Below are 17,335 nucleotides of genomic sequence, written 5' to 3'. Positions count from 1 at the left end.
GTTCTATATGCATTACCTATTTTATGCGTAAAATAAACTGATTAAAATCGGTAAAATTCACTCATATTATGAGTAAAGCCATTTTACCCAAATATGAGTAGCTGCAATTACCCATATTTGGATGAAAACTAAATAATTGACAACATTCATGTGAACAATGTCCGACAAACAAGAACGGAGACAAGTCGGGTGAGAACTTGCAATTATTGAAGTTTTGTGATAAGAGGAATCTGTTTTGATAGGTAAGTTAAGGAATTTGGATTGTTAATCATCAAATAGGATTAAATTGATATTGATTATAATGTTCACTTTGTTCCTTTAAAACTCCTTTGATGACGGAATCGATGCGCAGAACTTTTGGTAGAGCTGTTGTCAGGTACTCACACCTGGCCAAACGTGATGCCAAACGGTTCCGGAGAGCCACGGAGCCACTGCGGAAACAAGGTGGCAGTAACGATGAGTTTAGGACGTACGTGCTTCGACCGGAACACCGGAACTGAACAGTATGAGATCCACTGGCCCTGCACCGGCATGCGATTTTCAACAATGATTCCGACGATTTGGTACCAGTGCAACGCTTTCGCCAAGGAAATCCTTCGGAGAGGACGGCGTTAAAATTGATTCCGAATATTAGACGCGAGCATGGAGTTATGATTGTTCTGTTCACAGGCAAGCGCATCGCTTCCAGCTGTTGTGATAGGTGAATCTTTCGAGTGCTACGGGGAAGATCGAAAAAACATATTGTAGTGATCGTGAAGTGGTTTAAAATGGAACATAAATTGTACATTGCCTATATAAACAATAAATGATTTTTTTTATAGAATATTGTTATGTTTGTAATATTATGTATTAGCATTGCTATTTAATCTGATTCCCATAATCTGCATTCCATTAATAGCAAAAATTTACTCATATTTGAGTACTTTCAATTACCCATAATTCAATAAATGCAGCTTACTCATATATGGGTAATGCCCCATTACCCATAAAATGCGAATGTGCACTTTTTGGCGATTATGGGTAAACTTGACCCATATTTGGGTAAACTGACCTTAGCGTGAAGGCGATTGGCTTTGCCATAAGGTAAGATCAGTTTTGGTAAACAATGCTTCGGTAATAGGATTGTTATCGTTTCTACCTCTTCTAGGTTCATATTTCGTTGAATAATTATTCGTTCCGGAACTATGAATGAAAAACGTAAGTAATCAATCAATCATTCCGACTGACTTGAAGACTGATGAATCATGATTCTAGGATTGTGAGGACTTCAGTCGTCCACAAATGTACACCGACGGGATATGGGGTGTCGCCAGCCATCGAACTGGTCCCGATCGAGTGTGAAACTTGACCTTTGAATATCTCGCATCCTTCGCTGGAGCGACACTGGTCTTCGATGGAATCGTTGGAGTTGCCGTTAAAGTGATCTCGAGCTCAAAGGAGAGACCCGAGCAGAAATTTTATATCAACCTCGCTGTATCGTACAGGAGCAAAAATGTCAAAATAAATTCAGTTTGGGTGTTGTTATTCGTTTGGGGATGGTGTCTATCGATCTGGTTTACCTCCGGTTTCCGCGATGATTTACCGAAGAGAAAGCATAACTTTTTTTTTACGAAAGGTTTACGCGACGATTACGGCAAAAGTTTCTATCGGGTTAGCTAGTGTTGGTTTATGAATGGTCGATTGCGGTTTTTGTAAGATCCTACGGTTGGATACTCATGTTTACTCGCTAGATTCTATCTCGCGCCAGACATTTCTGGGCTTCGGCGGTGCTTGGCTTCCCGCTGAGCGGTCACGGAAAGCCACGAAGGAATTTGCATCTTCGTCTTTCGCGTCGACGGATAGGCTCGCGATTGTTTGCCGGAATCGGAAAAGGAACATTCTACTAGTTTTCGCATTTGTAAATCAACTATACGATGTTTTAATCGGGTTCTAGGCCGCCCGCGCGTCGTTTCGCGGATCAACATCGACCGGTTGGTTGAATTCATCGCAATAAACTGCCGTTTCCTTTTTGATCGGGAAACGTTACGTACGAAATTGAAACAATTAAAAAAAAAACCTAGTTTTTGCATAGTGCTTTCAACACTCTTCTAATGGATTTACGCGTTTCGATTCAAACATACTTCGGAGATTTCTGTACGTTCACGCCTTTCTACATAGTTCTAATTAGTTATCGAGCGATTTCAAATTTGTTATCCTAAATTTTCACACGAACGGGGTTCATTTCAAAATCGGGTTGAAATATTCTCAGGTAACTCAAATTTCCAAATTTGGTTCTGAATCAAACTGTTCTCATTCATCCTTCGTTAGGAGAACGAACAGTTTTGCAAAACAGGGCTCTGTTTTCATCTCCCCTTCCGGGAGAAATGGAATCGCATGGGGTTGAAGTTGTATTTTTGTTGGGCGCCAATTTGTAACTCGCCAGCTCGGGGGTGGGAATCTACAGGGTCGTTGAATGACTTTCTTTCCCCATACATATACGGGCATGAATGGTACTCAAATCGGAACAGGAACGAAAAAGAATGAAAACTGTGTCATAGATGAACTATTGTCGGAGTGAGAGTGTCCAAACTTAACGAAGAGGATTTACACGCTGAACCGAAACTAATCACTCGAAAAGCGAGGCTTGGACGGTTCCTTTTCGAACCCCGATAATACGAACAAGGCAAAAGTGGTTAAAATTCGGTAATTCCAGGATTGCTCACTCTAAATATAGTGCTACCATGGAAGCTATTCTATTTACAATGGTTTATTACGGGATCGTCACTTAATAGGGTACTTATCTGTATCAGCATGCAGGGGTGCGAATCCGGATTCTTGGTGGTAGCGGGTTAGTTGTAGAGGTGTTTCTGGCGTTGGAACCGGCGGCAGCCGAACGCTGGCGGAGTTTTGCGACCGGCGGTCGCCGTACGCTGACGCTGCTTTGAGGCCGACTGTAGCCGAGCGCTGACGGTGCTTTGGAACCGGCGATAGCCGAACGCTGGTGGTGCATTCCCCTTCATCGGCTTCCAGCAGATTGTCGAGCCGAGGAGGGGGGGGGGGGGGTGGTTTGTTGGTTGGTGATTGCGAGCTATGGTTGCTTGTCGGCTGTAGACCGTAGGGACATCAATGGTTCTACCGTTTCAGGACAACGGACCTCGATGCTTGGTTGTTGAGCAAAGATGGCGGATAGGCTTGGACGTCGTTGGTGGCAACAATGGCGAACGGTTGATGATGCCGGGGTATTCGATCCAGTGGTGGCTTGGAGATCGAACCTTCTGGCCAGAGTACCGTCGAACTTCATCGCTGTCCGCTCAAATGGTTTTACAGCACGGTTTCGGCACTGCTCAGAAAGCTCACAGAAACGAAATAAAAAGAAAAAGGCCCAATATGGACCTAATCACCTTGGATTAGTACCCGTGACGTCCCAAACCTAACCTCTAACCCTATCACTTTTTCCATTTAGTCATAATTACCTTTTTCTTGTTTTATCAACGTTCAATCTGTAGTTTTTACTTGTGGTTTGTGGTATGTAACTCGCTTATAACTTTTTCTGTGATAATATTAATACATTTTAGCTTAAAATACACACTAACAACATTTTTACACAACTAACCTCAAATTTACGTTTTTTTTTATGCATGTACTAACAAACACTTGATTTTAACACTTTACTAACATATACCACATAAATTCTAAAATTTAAAGAAAAACAATCTAGAATTAGAAAAACTTTCACCACTAGAGGTTAAATTTTCACACCTCGAATAATTTACTGGATTCACGCGCGCACTTCTATTCTTTTCGAGAATCAGCTTTACAAGAGAATTTGCCCCGCCAACATGGAGTCATTTTATAGAGAATTCCTCTTTTACCAGTCTTTTTATTATTTTTACTATTTTTTTGACATATCGGTAATATTTGTTAGTGTTTCCACACCCTAATCTCCGTTTTCATCTAGCGTCATCTATAAGTCAGATTTACCTTGTTATCAGTGAGTATAATTTACCCACGCTCAAACTGCTCGACTCTCGTCTGACGTACATGTCCGAAACAAAGGGGAAAATGAAACAGGCTCACTCACTTGTCCGTCATCAACTAGTGAGTGCCATCTGTTTGTGTTTGAATTTTACTTTCAGGGTCGTAATCGGGAGGGGAAGGGAAAAAGGACTTGCGGTGGAGCCAGCAAGCGTAAACTGGGAACCGAACGGTTACATATATAATACATAATACATAATAATAATACATAATACATAATAATAATACATAATGAATCATATTTACTAATATTCTTCAAAGACTAGTAGGTATTGTTCTGTACCTTTAAAATATTTAAGGTTGTACAAACTTTTATGAAATTAATGTATTGAAATTTGCCTTCATTGTAGTCATTGTTTGTGCTATGAAAAGCTACGTTACCTAATCTAACTACTTTTTTACTATCGTACAAATTGGTACGAAGGTTCTCAGAATTTAATGATTCTTTTTTGCACAGGTAGGGTTCGTATATATATATGAACAAAACTCAAATTGAAAAAAATCAGGGTCGCCTAATTTTTCGGAAAATTTCAGTGGAAAAGAGTCATCTTCCACAGACACCATCATAACTCAAGAACGAAGCATCGTAGACACATTTTTTTGTGAAATCATATGCAAATTTTCTCAAAAATTAAATAAAAAGTACAAAATAAAATTGTTTTCCACAAAATTTTCCACTGTTGAGGATAATCGATTGGAAAAGTCGGAAAAACTATTTGTGAAGTTCGGAAAAATTCCTAACAAATTTTTTTAAAGGAAATTTTATAAGCTATATTCTGTAAAATTTTCAAGATGTGGGTTTTCTCCGTTCCTTTGTTATGATCAATTTTGTGGGAATTGTCCAGATGTGCTATATGAGCCGTTTGTTTAAAAAATCATAACTTAAGAATGAAGCATCGTAAATACATCTTTTTGTGAAATCGCAGGCAAATTTTCTCAGAAATTCAAAAATAGATAGGGTATAATTCAGTCAATTCCAAACCTATTGACTTGAAATTTTGTACACAGCTAGATACTATACGTATCTCATCGCGTTCCAAAAATTGTATCAACTGGTTCAGAATTGGCTGAGTTATAGCAGAAAAGTGCCCGAAATAGGACCCCGAGAAGGTTCCACTTCCCTACAAAATGAAAATTGCTTTCCACAATTTTTTTCACTGTTGATCCACTAGCCTCTGCCCAGCAACTCCTATCCCTACCTCCACGCGGTACCGGCCGGAAACTATGAGCAACCTTAGGGAAGATCGGGTAACTATGTCGTAGGCTGACAGGGAAGGGGGGTTTGCTTCGGTAAACCTGAGCGTCTGTTCTCCAGGAGAAGCGGCTCACAACAGCGTCTGATCCCCATGTTAGGGTCGGCTGATCTACGTCCGAGTGCCAGGGAAGGACTCTAAGCTCAACTGTGCACTATGGTCCTCCGGAAAGTAGGGGGTTGGTGTCAGGCCCTACGAGCCAGCCGTAAAAAACCATTGTAGCGGAAAATCAGCAACAGAATAATACGAACCGAGACCAACGGCAACGACCCCAGCGAACAAAAAGGACTTGCGATTGGAAACTCGGTACGTTGAACTGCCGATCTCTCAACTTCATTGGGAGCACCCGCATACTCGCCGATCTACTGAAGGACCGCGGGTTCGGCATCGTAGCGCTGCAGGAGGTGTGTTGGACAGGATCCATGGTGCGAACGTTTAGAGGTAATCATACCATCTACCAGAACTGCGGCAACACACGCGAGCTGGGAACAGCTTTCATCGTGATGGGTGATATGCAGAGGCGCGTGATCGGTTGGTGGCCGATCGACGAAAGAATGTGCAGGTTGAGGATCAAGGGCCGATTCTTCAACTTCAGCATAATAAACGTGCACATCCCACACTCCGGAAGTACTGATGATGACACGGACGCATTTTACGCGTAGCTCGAACGCGAGTACGATCGCTGTCCAAGCCACGACGTCAAGATCATCATAGGTGATTTGAACGCTCAGGTAGGCCAGGAGGAGGAATTCAGACCGACGATTGGTAAGTTCAGCACTCACCAGCAGACGAACTATAATGGCCTACGACTCGTTGATTTCGCCGCCTCCAAAAATATGGCCATACGTAGCACCTTTTTCCAACACAGCCTCCCTTATCGTTACACCTGGAGATCACCACAGCAGACGGAATTTCAAATCGACCACGTTCTGATTGACGGACGGCACTTCTCCGATATTATCGACGTCAGGACCTATCGTGGCGCCAACATCGACTCCGACCACTATCTGGTGATGGTCAAACTGCGCCCAAAATTCTCCGTCATCAACAATGTACGGTACCGGCGACCGTCACGGTACAACCTACATAGAGCAGCTGAAGCAACCGAATGTCACCTCAGCATACGCGCAGAATCTCGAGGCCACGTTGCCAGATGAGGGCGAGCTCGATTAGGCCCCTCTAGAGGACTGCTGGAGTACAGTGAAAGCAGCCATCAACGACGCAGCCGAGAGCACCATCGGGTACGTGGAACGGAATCGACGGAACAAATGGTTCGACGAAGAGTGCATAACGGTTTTGGAGGAGAAGAATGCAGCCAGGGCGGTAATGCTGCAGCAAGGGACTGCAGCAAGGGCTGCTTTTATTGTGCGCTTACAAATGTACTTCAAAGCTTGTCTGGGAATGCATTCTTTCACTGCGCAGGCTGTGCCAAGGGAATTCAGTAAACTTATACTGGGTTCCAGGTCACTGTGGCATTGAAGTGAATGAAATGGCAGACGAGCTAAAAGTGGTTCCAATTTACAGTTTGCTGGCATAGAACCATTCTGTGGTATATCAAACTGTACAATTAAAATGGATCTGAAACGCTGGGCTGAGCAGAGGGTGATATCCAATTGGATGGATGTCAAAAATTTAAATCAGTCAAAACGATTTATAACACCAAATGCTTATAAAACCAAAAAGCTCTTAGAGCTCAACAAGAGAGCTATATGTACATACACTCGCCTAGTAAATGGACACTGCCCGAGCAGGTATCACTTGAAAAATATTGGGCATATTCAGAGTGATATCTGTCGTTTCTGTAATACGGAACGTGAAACCTCGGAACATCTGCTTTGTAGTTGTGGTGCTTTATACACGCGCAGCAAAGATTTCTAAATAGTGGTTGCTTGCAACCCAGTGAGATCTGGTCTGCAAAACCTGGGAAGGTCTTGGAGTTTATCAATTCCATTGCACCTGACTGGGAGGGGAGACGACGCCTCGTGGCAGTAGCTGATTACTTGACACATGGTAATTAGCTGGCTAGATGCGAATATCAAAACGGGACATGCCACAAGTTCAGCCTATTGGACGCAGTGGCTTAATTTCCCCAACAAGGGAGGGAATGAAAAAAAGGGACTCGACAGAACGTGGACCGTTATCAACAGAAGCGGAAACAGCAGACCCGCCTCTTTCGGGAGAAAAAGCGCCGCCTGGAAGAAGCGGAGTGTGAAAAAATGGAACTGCTGTGCCGTTCCCAAGAAACACGGAAGCTCTATCAGAAGCTCAACGCATCCCGCAACGGCTTCGTGCCGCGAGCCGAAATATGCAGGGATAAAGACGGAGGCCTCTTGACGGACGGACGTGAGGTGATCGAAAGGTGGAAGCAGCACTTCGATCAGCATCTGAACGGCTTGGAGAACGTAGGCACGGGAGCCCACGGCAACGGAGGAAACGACAACGCCAGTGCAGTGGAGGACGGAAATGAACCAACTCCCACGCTGAGGGAAGTTAAGGATGCCATTCACCAGCTCAAAACCAATAAAGCAGCTGGTAAGGATGGTATCGCAGCTGAACTCATCAAGATGGGCCCAGAAAAGTTGGCCACCTGTCTGCATTGGCTGATAATCAGGATCTGGGAAACCGAACAGCTACCGGAGGAGTGGAAGGAAGGGGTAATCTGCCCCATTCACAAGAAAGGCGACCATTTGGAATGTGAGAACTTCAGAGCGATCACTATTTTGAATGCTGCCTACAAAGTGCTGTCCCAGATCATCTTCCGTCGTCTGTCACCTAAAACAAACGAGTTCGTGGGAAGTTATCAAGCCGACTTCATCGACGGCCGGTCGACAACGGACCAGATCTTTACCGTACGGCAAAACCTACAGACCTGCCGTGAATACCAGGTACCAACGCATCACCTGTTCATCGACTTCAAAGCGGCATACGACAGCATATCGACCGCGCAGAGCTATGGAGAATTTGTGTGCTTTGCGGACGACATGGACATTATTGCCAGAACATTTGGAACGGTGGCAGAGCTGTACACCCGCCTGAAACGCGAAGCAGCAAAGGTCGGACTGGTGGTGAATGCCTCAAAAACAAAGTACATGCTGGTAGGCGGAACCGAAATTGACCGGATCCGTCTGGGTAGTAATGTTACGATAGACGGGGATACTTTCGAGGTGGTGGAGGAATTCGTCTACCTCGGATCCTTACTGACGGCTGACAACAACGTGAGCCGTGAAATTTGGAGGCGCATCATCAGCGGAAGTCGGGCCTACTACGGGCTCCAGAAGAAACTGCGGTCGAAAAAGATTCATCCACGCACCAAATGCACCATGTACAAAACGCTAATAAGACCGGTGAACCTCTACGGGCACGAGACATGGACCATGCTCGAGGAGGACCTGCAAGCACTCGGAATTTTTGAGTGACGCGTGCTAAGAACGATCTTCGGCGGTGTGCAGGAGAACGGTGTGTGGCGGAGAAGAATGAACCACGAGCTCGCAGCACTTTACGGCGAACCCAGCATCCAGAAGGTGGCCAAAGCCGGAAGGATACGGTGGGCAGGGCATGTTGCAAGAAAGCCTATAAGACCCTTATTTTTGGCCCCGGAACCTCTCGGCTCGGTTTCAGAGGGAAACCGGCCCAAAACCCCAGGCTGCTGGTCTGAGCCGGCGGCAGCCTCTGGGGTGTGCTCTCACGGCCTCTTCTGGAACCGGGTCTCAGGGCGAACGGACGAAGGGGGAGCTTTCGGAGCGCAAGATCCTAAGTGATAGCAATACTCACGGTTAAACGATTTATTGTATATCTGTACAAATACCGAACCTGGGCGGACCGGCGTCTTCACTGGCGGTGCGGATGGCTTCGGTGGCAAGGCGATATCTTCGGTGGTGGGCGACGGAGCGACGACAACGGTAGCTTGGAGCAGTGGTGGTGGCAGCGGCGGGGAGCAATCCAGGCTTCGGGTACTGGTCACCCGGACCGGCGATGGCTTCGGCCCGAGGAGATGCAGCTGGGGCGGCCGCGATCGGGGAGACAGGGGGACCTTCCTGGTGGGGCTTCGGGCACGTGGATTTGCCCGTGCTTGTGTCCACAATGGCCGGCTTTTGACGGCCGGGCTCTGATCGACTGGCCGCGATAGTGATGGTTTTGGGCACGTGGAACGGTAATTCGGTCCGGATTTGACGACTTTCCAGGACCGAGCTTTGACCAAATGGCCGCGACGGTGATGCGAGCCAGCTGGGAGATGAACTGAGGGGGCCGGGCGTTGGAAATGCCGCAGTAACCTGGGGCCGTGCCCCAATCGACGAGCACAAAACAGCTACTCAGTTGACGACTGACGGGCAGCGATCACGGGCCACGAGGTTTCGGACTTGGCCGTAACACGGTGGTCGAGGGAGTGTCCGACCCACGCCCGATCGTGATCTAAAGGCGTTCACGGAGGTCCAGGCGATCTTCAATTGCAACGGATGCGCAACTGGCCTACTTTTGGCGTTTATTAAGGCCAACACAAACGGTAACCCGAATCAAAACGCGGTAGAATTACGTGAGGCTAACAGCTTTCGCTAAATTTCACCGCTTCGCTTTGCTGCTGTCTTCCAACTAACTATCCGATTTTCTCCGCCGAGCCTATCTCCCCCTCGAAGGTACGCTCACTCTCTCGGGTCATCCTTTTCCGCCTACACCCAGTTGCGGTTCAGTGGAGGCCGCCACCCACCGCACTCAGGCGGTGTATCTCCACACGTATGCGCATCACCGCCCAGGCGCGGAAAACAAATTGACGGTTGCGAGTTTGCGCCAACTGCACATTTCTTTCCCTGAATTCCTGCACTCCTCAAACTAAATCGTTACGGCAAATGTTACCCGCCGGTAACATATCCCCCCACTGGTCGGAGCAAGAGAAAGCGTGTAACACAGATTTCTTTTTTCATTCTAAACACTAATTGGAACTTAATAGGAATATAACTATAACAAAACGAATCAAATTTCAGCAAACAAAAACATCTTCTATGATAAACTAGTGGCCACTAACAATACACATGCAAATAACAAAAAAAAAAAACAAAACAAGCTATACGATTAGATGCCTACATTGGTTTGGTGATCTAGCAACGGAGCAATATACACACATACGCGTGAGCAACGACGTCGGCTTTCTCGCAAACGACTAACCGGATTGGGGCTCATCCAGCGGAGCCCTATATCGCAACAAAAATCAAAACACATTATTCACGTCCTACACACGACCGCCGATTAACTTGGACCTCGGATTACAATACCGTACTGTGTCGACGCGCGTCGGGGGTTCGATCGCAACTGATCGAACACTCCGATGATAGCAATAGGTATTTTCAAACGAGCACAAATTTCTAACGACTATAACCGACGACAAAACGAAAGAGAGATCGCGTAGGACGAAAGAAGGTGAGAGTTTCAGGTAGTAGAATAAACCTATCATTTCACACTAGCGACTACCCTATTCTTCAAGCGTACAATGATAATGAATTTTCGAACAGTTTCACGAAGTACCATGGGACTGTGTAGTTCATTGCTTTAGTTTATCGAGAGCTCTTGATCCGTACGGATACAAGCACGCGCGCGCGATTATGAAAAAAACTTATCGATCGATCTTTTTATTACGCATAAGTAAGCATGTTGCGAAAAGCCTGCGAAATCATAATTTACTTCCAATACCCCGCGGAAAGTATATGGACGCTTGAACGCTTAGTTTGAGGCGTAGGTGAACATGGCTTACTGGTTAGATTCCCGTTTAGTTGCTAATTTGTAAATCTCGAACTATGCATTTCAGAGACTGAGAACGGTCGACGGCTTGACCTTTGATGACCTATTCAGGCTTCAATAAATTGGCCGGCCATATTCCTATGTTGCGGCCATCAGAGTCCATCAATTCGTATGACGACGAACCGTGCCTGGCGAGGACAGTACAAGGTACGAATTGACTTCCTAACTTAGCACTGTAGAACTCTTGCGCATTAGAAAGTTTCACGTTTTTCTTGTAAACGGTTTGCCCGACCTGAAAAGGTTTTGCGGGCTTACGCGTTCGCAAATTGTAGGTGTTGGCCGCCTGAGCATGGGCTTTAGTGAGATTTCTCTTTACTTGTGCGAATAACTTTGGATTTTCTTCACAAATCCTGGCCAATCGAGCTTCGACGGTACACTCGTCTTCATTCTCATACCTTTTGTGGTCTGCTCCATTGAGCACCACTTCCTCCCCTTTTGCGACTTTGAACGGGCTGTAACCGGTCGATGAATGAATTGTCGAATTTATAACTACTTCCACTTCAGGCAGCCGCGTGTCCCATTCGCGCTGGTTTTCTCTTGCGTATGAACGCAGTGAAGTATTAATCGCACGGTTTACCCGTTCAACGGGGTTTGCCTGCGAGTGTTATTTGGAGGTGAACCAGTGTGTTATACTGTAACGGGCCAGCAGGGAATCGAACTCCTTAGAAGTGAAGGTAGTTGCATTATCTGACAGGATAATTGATGGCACAGAATTTCTGAAGAACCAGTGCCGAGTGAGCTCTAAGCACAGTGTCTTGGAGCTAATTTTTGAAAAGGGATGCAATTGCACCCACTTGCTAAACAAGTCCATGGTCACTAGCACATACTGATTTCCCACTTTGGAGCGCGGTAAAGGCCCAATGTAATCCAAAGCGATTATCTGCCATGGCCTAGACGGCACTCTCATATCCCCCATTGGAGGTGTGGTGGCGGAGTTTGCGGGTTTCTTTACAGACCTTGCATTTTTGTACGTAGGTACGGATTTGGCTGACCATTTTCGGCCAATAATACTGTTGGCGTACCTTAGCTAAGGTCTTTTCTGTACCAATGTGCATGAAATCATCATGGCAAGCTTTAATGATCGCGTGGCGAGACTCGGGACACGGAATTACCTTCCAGTCATACCGGTGGTCTGCCAAATCGTTGTTAAAAACGAATTTCATCAGTTGGCCATCACTGACACGAAAGTCAGGATAGTCATCTGGCCTATTTTCGATAGAGACTTTTAACTCATGGTACCAAGAGGAAGGGGTTTTAACAGACACGGCCATCACGCTACGCGAGAGCGCATCGGGGACTACATTGTCCTTCCCCCTCCGGTGGACCACCGTCATATCGTACATTTGGAGGGACAAACTCCAACGACTAAGCCTCGACGAGGTTTTCCACTTAGTGCGCATAATGTACGTTAAGGCCGACGAATCCGTGACTAGCACAAAATGACTTCCTTCTATGTACCCCCGAAAGTGTTCAATTGACAATAACGCTGCGAGTCCTTCCTTCTCTGTCGCGTGATAGGCCCTTTCCTGGGTGGTCAATTTCTTGGAGAAATATTCAATCACCTTCTCTTGACCATCCAGCTTTTGGGTGAGCACACCAGCGATAGCATGATCGCTAGCGTCGGTATGGATAAGGAACTCCTGGTCAAAGTCAGGGCTTGTCAGTATTGGAGCCGTGATCAATTTTTCTTTGATCGCCTGGAATGCTTCTTCTGCTTCCGGCGTCCATCTCACAGTCTTCGTCTGCGATTTCAGAAGCTCCGTGAGAGGCGCAGTTATTCGGCTAAACTCGGGAATGAATCGCCGGTAGTAATTGGTCATTCCAATGAAGCGGCGCAATTTTGTGATGGTCGTTGGGCGACCGTATTCCACAATGGGCCTTATCTTCTCATGGTCAACTCGCAGACCTCGAGAAGAAAGTATGTACCCCAGGAATGGAATTTCTGCTAAACAGAAATGCGATTTTTCCAATTTAATGGAAAGATTGGCTTCTCGCAAGCGTCTCGCAACTTCCATGAGAAGCTGTACGTGCTCCTCGAACGTCTCTGATACTATGACGATGTCGTCCAAGTATACAAAGACGTTCGGTTCCAGTGCACCATGGCCCAACACTCGGTTCATCAAACGAGCCAGCGTAGCTGGACTGTTGATCAAACCGAATGGAAGGCGAGTGAACTGGAACATCCCCTTCCCTTGCACACTGAACGAACAGAATTTCCGCGATGTTTTGGCCAACGGTATTTGGAGAAAAGCCTCGGTGAGGTCTATGGTTGATAGATAGTTGGCCCGAGGCAGGCGGCCCAGTATTCGTCCAGGGTGCGGAAGGGGATAGGCATCACGTACAGTCCTCTCATTTAACTTGCGAGCGTCAAGACATAGTCGTATCGCCCCCGAAGCTTTCTTGATTGGCACGATATTAAGCGACCAATCCGAGTTCGATTCCTCGATGATTCCACGTTCGAGCAATCTATCGATTTCGGCAAATAAACCTTGTTGGATTTTTGGGGCGATCGGGTAAGGGTAAAGTCTTATGGGTTTGTTTGTTTGACACTCTTCTTTAAGCACAATCTTATGCTCGCAAAGATGAGTAGTTTCGAGAGTGTCAGCCTCTGCAATTTTGAACAACCTTTTGATGTGTTCTAGTCTATCACGCTGGGCTGCTGTTAAAGCGGGCTGTGGAGTGTTCTGATCCGCTTCCATTTCTCCAGTTGCTGCCGAGATAGTAGCAACTGCCGGGTAAATTTGGAAGAGTCCCCAAAAATCCATCCCACAAATACAATCTTTTGTGAGCCTGGGGGCAACCAGAGTGGGCAAAACCCGTGTTTTTCCGTTAAAAGTGAACGGAATCAGAACCTCTCCTAACACTTCTAAAGGCGAACCGCCCGCTGTCTGTAACTCTACAGAATAAGCGGGCTGTTTGAGGCGAACATTTCGAAGTTTTTCGAAGATTGTGGAGTTTATAAATGTTAAATTGCTGCCACAATCGAGCAGAGCATTTACTGGCAAATCGTAGATTTTGATTTTTGCATGTGGACGATTATCGGTGCCAAGGTTCAAGGTAATTTTGTGAATTTCAGGAGGTTTCTCATCTTCTTCCATGCTATCTGATCTGCATTCGTAGAAACGATACAAATCCGGCAACCATGGTTCTGGTGAGGGCTCCACCGGCGCAACTGGAAGTCCCTGCGGCTTTAGGGCTTCCCCTCGAAGTTTTTTATGCAGTATGGGCAATTGTCTGATGTAAACCCCTTGAGGGCACACCTTCTACAAAATACCCTGCGAGGGACCGGGCATTTCGCTAATTCGTGGTCATCCCCACAGTTGAAGCATTCGAACTCACTTGGCGGCCGATATTCTGATACAAGTTTTGCCAGGAAGCTCGGTTTGCCAACTGCTCGTTTTTGTTCGGTCGGGCGAACTTCGTTAGTTGTTCCTTTTCCCGAGAAATTTTTGTTCGGTGGATGCTTGCTGTCCCCTTTGGGGTTGTTGAAACTCGGTTTGCTGGACTTATTCGGGGTTTGATTACCAGCAACGTCGTTTTGCCGATTCCGGTTAGTGAAGGTCCGAGTGGCTGTAACGTTTCCATTACTGGCATTTATGGCACAGTTTTCTCGTTTGGCCGTACCAAATACTTTGGAAAAAGCCGAGAAATCTGTGGCATCAAGGTCCTTACCAATACCAATTAAATCTTGGAGCGTTGAAACCCGCCTACCCACCAACGCCTTCCGACCATCGTAGCGTAGATTGGTCTTCAGGACCTCCACTTTTTCAAGGTCCGACATGGGAGTACTCATCGCTTGGAAGAGCTTACTCATTTGGAGGTAGTATTGTTGAAAAGACTCCCCTTTCTGCTGGCGAGTCTGGTAAATTTTTGTTCGAAGAACTGAGTCTAGATCCGGATGCCGAAACTCTTTTCTCAGTTCCTCCGTAAAATGTGACCAATCTTGGAGTGAACCCTGGTTCCTTCTTGTAGAGTACCAGCCCAAGGCGGGTCCTTCAAGGAGATGAATCGCGGAGTCAAACAAATCGACGTCACTGGCCCGCTCAGAAATGGCCAGCTGTCGGACGTGGGAAAGGAACTCATTCAGCTCCAATCCATGGTCGGTGCCAGCATATTTCTTCATTTTCCACTGTGACACTGGCATCATTTTACGTGGTGGTACGACCGGTGGTAGGACCGACGAATTCACCGGTGGAGGAACTTGTGGCCTCGTTGGTTGTGCCACGGGTTGCCTTACTGGCTGTGATGGCTGTGCTACCGTTGCAAGCGGTATATACGGGGCCGGTACTTGGGAAGGTTGAGTATTCTGGTCATCTCCCTGGTTTGTACCATTACCCCCCATCCAAAAGGGACTAAATGTAAAAGCATCGATTTTCCGACAAAACGACTCATTTTCATTGGCCGGGTTGGGAATTTGTCTTGGATATGGAATGCTACCCATATTTGTGGTAGTTGGTAAGACAACGGGGGCTGTTCCACCGACATTTGTAGGAGAACTGCCGCTGACCGGAAGAGAAAATGGGTCATTATAATTCGCCGTTGCTCTGGGCGCAGTCGACGAGCTAATGACATTGAAGTCAATCAGTGAAATGCTGCTCGCAGGCATTGGATTAGAAATTGCAGTGTGTGATGCTGCAGTAATCGCAACAGGAGGGATGCAATTGGCAGAAGAAGTTTGGCCAACCCCCTGAGTTTGCAGTGCTTCCTCTGCTAGGAAAGGATTTGTTCTATTGAGAGATGTACGGGGAGCGGGTGTTGGTGGTTTTCGAACCTCCTCCCTTAGCCCTGTCAACTGATTTGAAAGCGCCTGAATAAGGCTTCCAATATCGGTCATCGCCGCTCTGAAGTCATCTTTGGTCACAAAATTCGACACATCGGGTTGCTTCGGGATCGCCCCAGTGGGTCTCGAACCACTAATCCGTGGTGGATTTCCCCCAGCCGCCTCATCTAGAAGCTCTTCTGAGTCGGAGCTGGACTCTCCGCCGGTAGTGAAAAACCGATCTTCGGTCCAGAAATACTCAGAGAACAGCTCGAGTACTCTGTTGAATTCTGCGTTACTATGGGTTTTGACGTCCCCCACAGCGTGGTTCTTGATTACCGCTAACCGATGGCCGAGATGCAATAGTCGAGATTTACAAAAACGGACCCTATCCACAGGGTTAGACCTCAAAACGCGTTCCAGCTGTGCAGAAATGTTCTTGCACGCTTCCAAATCCATTTCTGGATCTAAGTCATAATGGACAATGAATTCGTGCCCTTCCCTCTCCTCCTTCAAAATTTGTTTCAATCGACGACGACGCTTGCAGCGTGATTCATCGTCCGCTATCAGTACATTTCGGAGAAGCAATTCATAGTCGAGCTCCCCTGGCTCGAGGTGATCAACGCGCAAACTACGGTAAAGTGATCCAAAATCCGGACCAGATACGGAGCGACGCGCCATTCTGAAGCAAAACGCGCAAAAAATAAACTCTACTTAGGCTTTTCAAACACCGATAGAAACCCGAACCCGGTACGTTGTTTGCGATTTCTCCTACACGATCGAAGCTTTGTATCACTCACTATGAAAATCAATAACCAATCGGCCTCACTATGTGGTTCAATCTGCCCACCGCGAATCAAAGGATAGTGCCACTCATTTTTCATAGAAAATGCGACCAGTGTGGGTATCTAAAGCAAAGTTTCAACTAACTGGAAAACTCCCCCAAACATGCAGAAGGAAAAAATATCCCAAGATATTTTTCCCCTCCTGAGAACCTTTTTATTTAACGTTGGGCGCCAGGTATAAGACCCTTATTTTTGGCCCCGGAACCTCTCGGCTCGGTTTCAGAGGGAAACCGGCCCAAAACCCCAGGCTGCTGGTCTGAGCCGGCGGCAGCCTCTGGGGTGTGCTCTCACGGCCTCTTCTGGAACCGGGTCTCAGGGCGAACGGACGAAGGGGGAGCTTTCGGAGCGCAAGATCCTAAGTGATAGCAATACTCACGGTTAAACGATTTATTGTATATCTGTACAAATACCGAACCTGGGCGGACCGGCGTCTTCACTGGCGGTGCGGATGGCTTCGGTGGCAAGGCGATATCTTCGGTGGTGGGCGACGGAGCGACGACAACGGTAGCTTGGAGCAGTGGTGGTGGCAGCGGCGGGGAGCAATCCAGGCTTCGGGTACTGGTCACCCGGACCGGCGATGGCTTCGGCCCGAGGAGATGCAGCTGGGGCGGCCGCGATCGGGGAGACAGGGGGACCTTCCTGGTGGGGCTTCGGGCACGTGGATTTGCCCGTGCTTG

At 46.9% G+C, this 17,335-nt stretch overlaps 1 long non-coding RNA gene across 1 annotated transcript; it reads left to right on the top strand.

The window, feature by feature from the left end:
- Positions 1–36: 36 nt before the first annotated feature.
- On the top strand, positions 37–816 carry LOC134289720 (uncharacterized). Its single transcript, XR_009998636.1, has 2 exons — positions 37–242; positions 353–816. It is a non-coding gene; the product is annotated as an uncharacterized LOC134289720 (long non-coding RNA).
- The last annotated feature ends 16,519 nt before the right edge of the window (positions 817–17,335 follow it).

Source organism: Aedes albopictus, chromosome 3 (assembly GCF_035046485.1).
Source record: "Aedes albopictus strain Foshan chromosome 3, AalbF5, whole genome shotgun sequence".
In the NCBI taxonomy this organism is placed as follows: domain Eukaryota; kingdom Metazoa; phylum Arthropoda; class Insecta; order Diptera; family Culicidae; genus Aedes; species Aedes albopictus.
The sequence above is the reverse complement of the archived record's forward strand: the minus strand, read 5'-3'. Positions and strand labels throughout refer to the sequence as shown.